Here is an 8,333-nt window from a genome sequence, read left to right as displayed (position 1 = left end):
TAGTATATAGAGCTTCATTGTATAAGTATAGTATATAATTTAGTATTATATATAACATATTTAATTTATAATCCTAAAAAGGCACACAAGGTAGGTATTATTATTCATATTTTCAATAGCTGAGGAAACAGAAATTCAGAGAAGTAATCTTCCGAAGGTTCACAGTATATGGTTAAGCTGATACACAAACTCACAACTTTCTCATTTCAAAACCACACTCTTACAATGGATATAATTAAAAGATGCTACAAAACCCAGTGATATGGGCAATAATAAATTCACCTTTTACCACTGTAGAAATAAAGACCTCTTCTGTAATACAAAAGGAATAATACCCAAATCACTGGGCTTTTGTTTGGATTAAGTTATTTCGTTCAACAGACATTTACTGCATTCCCTTTGTGTGTGTGTGTTGGGCACTACAGAGACTAAGAGGTACGTACACAGTTAGTTCATTGAATTGAATGTGTATGTCACCCACTGAAGGCGTGGACTGCCCAGCAGGTGTGCCTTTCCCTTCTGCCTTCAGAGAGTTAATCAACCCAAAGTCACTAAGCTGGTTAGCAACAGAGTACGGATGAAACCTTTGTTCTAGATAACACCAAAGGCCGTAGACCACAGTTACCAGGTCAGCAGCAAATTAATGAAGGTTCAGAAAGCAGATAATTGGTGAGGTGAAATTAAATGCCCTAGTAAGCTGTGGCCACTGAGATGCCCACTCCACAGTAGAGCCAGATCTCAGATCAGATGTCGCCTGCCCCCTATTAAAAGACAGGGACAAATTACAGATCTTGCTGTTTTGTTTTTTTGACTTTTTACTTCTTTCTATTTTAAGAAATAGATTTTTTTCTTTAACAGCTTCAGTGAGGTATAATTGACATACAGTTGCACATACTTGGGGTACACATTTTGGTGCTTTGGATACACATGCACACCCATGAAACCATCACCAAAATCAAGAAAATGAACATGCCCATCACCCCACAAAAGTTTCCTTGTACCCATTCATCATCTCTCCTCCCGCACACCCACCATCCCAAGGCAACCACTGATCTTCCATATATTTCATCCTGAGATCATTAAGCTTGTTTTCAGAAAATGGAGAGAGAAAGAGACAGAGAAAGTGAGAGAGAGAGAGAGAGAGAGAGAGAGAGAGGAGATAGTGTGTGTGAAGAGGTGGGGTGTGGGGAGGTGGGGGGAGAGGAGGGTGTGTGCATGTGTGGCGGGATGGGGTGTGGGGTGTATATATGTGTGGGGTGGGGGGTAGGGCTGAGGAGACTGGGGGTGTGAGTTAGGGAATGGGGGTTCAGGGGGTGCTGGTGGGGAGGTGTGAGGTGCAGGGAATGGGGAGTGTGGGTGTGAGGACGTCGGTGAGAGGTGTGGGGTTGGGGAGGGTTTGAATTCCTTCTCAGATGAATCAGGTATCTGGTTTGAGTTTGATCCCAAAAGTAGAAATGCAGAGAAGGACTTTCTAGGAGACAAATGATATGCAAAGTTGAAAAGAACGGTTGAGGCATTGTTTGAATTCAGTGCTGGGACCAATCAGGGAGTGTGTGTGAGTTCCTGCATGGGACCAATCAGGGAGTGTGTGTGAGTTCCTGCATGAACAGTTTATTTCCAGTTTCCCACAATTCCTGCAACCCCAACTCAAGCACAAACATGGGGAGAGCAAGTCTTTTCTACCAAGAAGAAACACTGGGACGTTTCCCAGGTGGCTTTTCCACCTAGAGAAAGAGGGAGTGAATAACATTCCTGTCAATGATTCTCATTCCAAGCAATCAGAATCTATGGGGGGTGGCGCCATAGATTGCCCATGAAGATAGCCCAACCACGTGGCCTGGAGCCATTTTGTGCTGGGCTCTGGTTGGCTCCGGTGCAGCGCTCTCCTCGGGGGTGTGAGAACATAGCGGCTGTTCCTGAGGAGAATCGCGAAAGCGTGAGGTTAATTTAATTCTTAATTATCATTGATAGTTGGCTGTTTGTGCTTTTATAGATGGTATGTTTAATGTAATAATATAGTTTAAGAGTATCATAATTATAATATACTTGAACAGTTTGGAGGGCTTTCGCTTTGTGTATTGTGGGTCCTTTACCTGAACTCGGGCACCGTTATGTGACAGTTTGGCGTTTCCCAGGCAGCTTTTCCACTTAGAGAAAGAGGGAGTGGATAACATTCCTGTCAATCATTCTCATTCCAAGCAATCAGAATCTTTAGGGGGTGGAGTCATAGATTGCCCATAAAGATAGCCCAACCACCGTAGCCTGGCGCCATTTTGTGCTTAGCTCTGGTTGGCTCCGGTGCAGCGCTCTCCTCGGGGGTGTGAGAACATAGCGGCTGTTCCTGAGGAGAATCGCGAAAGCGTGAGGTTAATTTCATTCTTAATTATCATTGATAGGTGGCTGTTTGTGCTTCTTATAGATGGTATGTGGAATGTAATAATATAGTTTAAGAGTATCATAATTAATAATATACTTGAACAGTTTGGAGGGCTTTGGATTTGTGTAGTGTGGGTGGTTTACCTGAACTCGTGCACCATTTTGTGACACTGGGGCGTTTCCCATGCGGCTTTTCCACCTCGAGAAAGAGGGAGTGAATAACATTCATTCCAAGCAATCAGAATCTTTGGGGTGTGGAGCCATAGATTGCTCATAAAGATAGCCCAACCACATAGCCTGGGGCCATTTTGTGCTGGGCTCTGGTTGGCTCCGGTGCAGCACTCTCCTCGGGGGGTGTGAGAACATAGCGGCTGTTCCTGAGGAGAATCGTGAAAGCGTAAGGTTAATTTAATTCTTAATTATCATTGATAGTTGGCTATTTGTGCTTCTATAGATGGTATGTGGAATGTAATAATATAGTTTAAGTGTATCATAATTAATAATATACTTGAACAGTTTAGAGGGCTTTGGCTTTGTGTATTGTGGGACCTTTACCAGAACTCGGGCACCGTTCTGTGACAGTGGGGCGTTTCCCAGGCGGCTTTTCCACTTAGAGAAAGAGGGAGTGAATAACATTCCTGTCAATCATTCTCATTCCAAGCCATCAGAATCTATGGGAGGTGGAGCCATAGATTGCCCATTAAGTAGCCTAGCTACGTGGCCTGGAGCCATTTTGTGCTGGGCTCTGGTTGGCTCCGGTGCAGCGCTCTCCTCGGGGGTGTGAGAACATAGCGGCTTTTCCTGAGGAGAATCGCTAAAGGGTAAGGTTGATTTAATTCTTAATTATCATTGAAAGTTGACTATTTGTGCTTTTTATAGATGGTATGTGGAATGTAATCATATAGTTTAAGAGTATCATAATTAATAATATATTTGAACAGTTTGGAGGGCTTTGGCTTTGTGTATTGTGGGTCCTTTACCTGAACCCGGGCACCGTTTTGTGCCTTACATTACATCATGATGGACTAGAATATTTTATTTTATCAAATATTGGTCTTGGTGCCTCTTGTATGTGTTGTCATGGTGCTGTGGTGGTTTCAACTTAAAAATGAGGAAAAAGTGCCATTGCCAGAGCACGTGCAGGACAGTGCTGTGACCGGTAGGGAGCTGATTTTGCCTTTTATTCTACATTTTTGTATGATTATTGTGTCTGTTTTTAATCCCCGATCTTGGTCCTTGTTTGTTGTTTTAAACCTGAGAAGAAATTTCACAGCCTCAGGGCTGTCTTCGAGCGTAGTTTTACATTTCGTTTTTGTTCCTTCAGTATCACTTGGTTAACTTTTGTAGTCAATCCTCTTGTATGCTAACTTAAGAAAAAAGTTTCCTGATATTTTCAGTTTGAAAACGAGGATATTGATGAATCTGATTCGTAAGACTACTTGTTCAGTGACGATCGGCACCTGTAAGGCTGGTTTTGCATTTTTATACAACGTACTTTAGTATTTAATACCGTTGTTCTCACCCAGACGTGGTTCTGATGCTATCCCTGCATTTTTAATTAAAAGTTTGGTGTTCTTTGCACTTGATATTTTAGAAACACAGTGGATGCCCCTAAGTCTGTCTTCAGCCAATATTGGACGCACATTGGCATTTTTAAAATTTTACAAAACAATTGTTTGTCCTCCTTGTGTTCATTGAGTAGCCCCCCGTGTCCGCCCTGTGTGAGTAGCCCCAACCCTTTGTCCATCCAATGTGCGTACCCCGCCACTTTGTCCGCCCCACGTGTGTAGCCCAAACTTTGTCCTCCCCCCACATGAGTAGCGCTCTGTTCTCCCTACATGCGTAGTGCCCCGGGTCCGCCCTGCGTGAATAGCTCCCACTCTTTGTCCGCCCTGCGTGCGTACCGCCCCCTGTCAGCCCTACGTGTGTAGCCCCGCTTGTCCGTCCTGCATGCGTAGTGCCTCCTGGCTGCCCTGCGTGTGTAGTCCCCACCCTTTCTCCTTTCGCTGTGCGTAGCCCTCACCCTTTATCCACATGGTTGATCTTCCTGGAACCGTTAAACCCGTGAAGCACTGAGTGCTGACTTCTGAAGTTAGTAGGGATGGCCTGTTTATAGTAGTGCCCGTTACACCTGACATCTAATGTGTATTCAAGGGGAGAATTAAACTAAAGCAAAACTCTTCTTGTCCTCAACAGAAACCTGAGAACCATAGTCACTGACAAGATGCTGATTCTTGCTTTCAGGTGAAATGGAACCGAGTAAGTTATTTGGTTTATTCTTGATTTTGACTTGAATTATGGGTATTGTTTAGTATCTACAGGGCTGATTGACACCTAACTGGATTATATTTAGAAAACAGAAAGGTGGATTGTTGGTAGGGTTGAAGTCTGCCTCTGCTCTCATTCCTGTGATTTTCTAAGTTACTGTTACTGAATACTGACAGGTACACCAGGAGCTGCTTTTGTATAATCTGCTTAACAACTCAACCTCCCATTTCAATGGTTTACCACCCATAATCCTGCCTGTGTCTTTAGCTATGGTATTGAATACAATAAACTAATTTGAGATTCCCCTTTATAGAAATAAAGGGGCATTGCCTATGAGCCTAAAATAAACTTTCCTGATTCCCCCATGATACTTGGTTAAAGTATGATGAACTTATGGTTCATTTTGAAGGGGCTCCTAAGCCTCTGGAGCAGCAGTCTTACCTGATCTTGTAACCACCAACCGTTTTCAGAAATCCTTCAGGGTAAGGGAAGGAGGACATTTGTCCCAACCACCCACCTCACTGAGTCTCCCAGTTAAGTAACTTTCCTGCTAAACTGTGCTATGCTATCCACCCACAGGCAAATCTCCTTGCAGATGTGTAGAGTCACCACTTCCTCTAGGAGCTGGGATGGAAAAGTCCAGCATTGATCAGTCTGTGGGCCTGTAATGTGAAGAAAATGGAACTGGAACCAAGAGTCATAACTAGCTACAGGAAGAAGTGCATCCCTGTGCAGTGCAGGATGAGGGGTATGGGGCAGAGGCAGAAGAAGTTTGAAGGGTTTTCCGGGGTCTTTAAGAGGTAGGAACAGTGGCAGGGACACGGCACTGCTGACTAGTTCCACAGAAGAGACCTGTTAGCATATAGTTTTTCATAGTATTGTCTAATAATTCTTTGTATTTCTGTGGGGTCCGTCGTGATTTTTCCTTTCTCATATCTGATTCCGTTGATGTGTGTAGATTCTCTTTTTCTCTTAATAAGTCTGGCTTCTGGCTTATCTATTTTGTTTATTTTCTCAAAGGCCAGCTCTTGGTTTCATTGATTTTTTTCTATGGTTTAATTCTCCTCAATTTTATTTATTTCTTCTCTGATCTTTTTTATGTACTTCCTTCTGCTGACTTTAGGCATCATTTGCTCTTCTTTTTCCAATTTCAATAATTGTGACTTTAGGCTATTCATTTGGGATTGCTCTTCCTTCTTTAAATAGGCCTGGATTGCAGTATACTTTCCTCTTAGAACTGCTTTCGCTGCGTCCCACAGAAGATGGGGCTTTATGCTTTCATTGTCGTTTGACTCCATATACTGTTTGATCTCCTTTTTAATTTGGTCATTGATCCATTTATTATTTTTGAGCATGTTGTTAAGCCTCCATGTGTTTGTGAGGCTTTTTGTTTGGTTTGTGCAGTTTATTTCTAGTTTTATGCCTTTGCGGTCTGAGAAGTTGGTTGGTAGAATTTCAATCTTTTTGAATTTACTGAGGCTCTTTTTGTGGCCTAGCACGTGGTCTATTCTGGAAAATGTTCCATGTGCACTTGAGAAGTATGCATATCCTGCTGCTTTTGGGTGTAGAGTTCTGTAGATGGCTGTTAAGTCCATCTGTTGTAGGGTGTTGTTCAGTGTCTCTGTGTCCTTACTTATTGTCTGTCTGGTGGATCTGTCCTTTGGAGTGAGTGGTGTGTTGAAGTCTCCTAGAACGAATGCTTTGCATTCTATTTTCTCCTTTAATTCTGTTAGTATTTATTTCACATATGTTAGTGCTCCTGTGTTGGGTGCATATATATTTATAATGGTTATATCCTCTTTTTGGACTGACCCCTTTATCATTATCTAATGTCCTTTTTTATCTCTTGTTACTTTCTTTGTTTTGAAGTCTACTTTGCCTGATATTAGTACTGCAACACCTGGTTTTCTCTCCCTATTATTTGGATGTGCTATCCTTTTCCATCCATTGACTTTTAGTCTGTGTCTGTCTTTGGGTTTGAGGTGAGTCTCTTGTAAGCAGCATATAGATGGGCCTTGCTTTTTTATCCATTCTGTTACTCTGTGTCTTTTGAATGGTGGATTCAGTCCACTTAAATTTAGGGTGATTTTTGAAAGATATGTTCTAATTGCCATTGCAGTCTTTAGACTCGTGATTACCGAAGGGTCACCTTCTTTACTATCTAGCCGTCTAACTTAACTCTCTTATTAAGCTTTTATAAACACAGTCTGATGATTCTTTATTTCTCTCCCTTCTTTTCCTCCTCCTCCATTGTTTATATGTTAGTTGTTTTATTCTGTACTCTTTTGTGTTTCCTTTGACTGCTTTTGTGAGTAGTTGATTTTATTTTTTGCCTTTAGTTAGTATTTCATTGGTCTGCTTTCTTTGCTGTGATTTTATTTTCTCTGGTGGTATCTATTTAGCCTTAGGAGTGCTTCCATCTAGAGCAGTCCCTTTAAAATATCCTGTGGAGGTGGTTGGTGGGAGGCAAATTCCCTCAACTTTTGATTGTCTGGGAATTGTTTAATCCCTCCTTCATATTTAAATGATAATCCTGCTGGATACATTATTCTTCATTCCAGGCCCTTCTGTTTCATTGCATTAAATATATCATACCATTCTCTTCTGGCCTGTAAGGTTTCTGTTGAGAAGTCTGATGATAGCCTGATGGGTTTTCCTTTGTAGGTGACTTTTTCTCTCTCTGGCTGCCTTTAATACTCTGTCCTTGTGTTTGATCTTTGCCATTTTAATTATTATATGTCCTGGTGTTGTCCTCCTTGGGTCCCTTGTGTTGGGAGTTCTGTGGGCCTCCATTTTCTGAGAGACTATTTCGTCCCCTAGTTTGGGGAAGTTTTCAGCAATTATTTCTTCAAAGGCACTTTCTATCCCTTTTTCTCTCTCTTCTTCTTCTGGTACTCCTACAATGCGAATATTGTTCCATTAGCATTGGTCACACAGTTGTCTTAATATTCTTTCATTCCTGGAGATCCTTTTATCTCTCCGTGCCGCAGCTTCTCTGTATTCCTGTTCCCTGATTTCTTTTCCATTTACGGTGTCTTGCATCTCACCCAGTCTGCTCTTAAGTCCTTCCAGAGATTGCTTTATTTCTGTATTCTCCCTCCCTACTTGCTCCTTTAGTTCTTGCATATTTCTCTGCAGGTCCATCAGCATGGTTATGACCTTTATTTTGAATTCTTTTTTCAGGAAGATTGGTTAAATCTATCTCTCCAGACCGTCTCTCAGGGGTTGTCTGGGTAATTCTGGACAGGACCAAATTCTTCTCCCTTTTCATGGCGATAGAGGTAGCTGTAGGCGGTAGCGCATGTGTCAGCTGGGAGAACAAAGTCCTTCCTGTTTGCTGGTCGCCTTGCCCTTCTCCACTGCCTGTGTCCGTTACTGGCACTCCGGGAGCAGCCTCCGGGTTAATCCCCTAAGCTACCGTGGGTGGGGTCGCCGTCAGAGTAGCCCAGAGCCCTGCGGGGAGTGGCAGGCACGCTGGGTGTGCTCTCCTGAAAGAGCGGCGCCCCTTTGTACCCTGCCCCGTTTTCTTCTGCCTGCGCCAAGCTGCTGCGCACCAGCAGCGGCCTTTGGGTCTGGCCCAGGCAGCTACGTGCTGGTAGGAGATTATGGTGGCTGCTGGGGGCGTGGCTGCTCCTGGGCTGCTCCACCACTGCCACTGCCGCAGGCGCGTGCATCTGCTCCCGGGCTGC

The sequence above is a fragment of the Manis pentadactyla genome, chromosome X (genome assembly GCF_030020395.1).
Source record: "Manis pentadactyla isolate mManPen7 chromosome X, mManPen7.hap1, whole genome shotgun sequence".
NCBI classification, from domain to species: Eukaryota; Metazoa; Chordata; class Mammalia; order Pholidota; family Manidae; genus Manis; species Manis pentadactyla.
Note: the sequence above shows the minus strand (reverse complement) of the source record.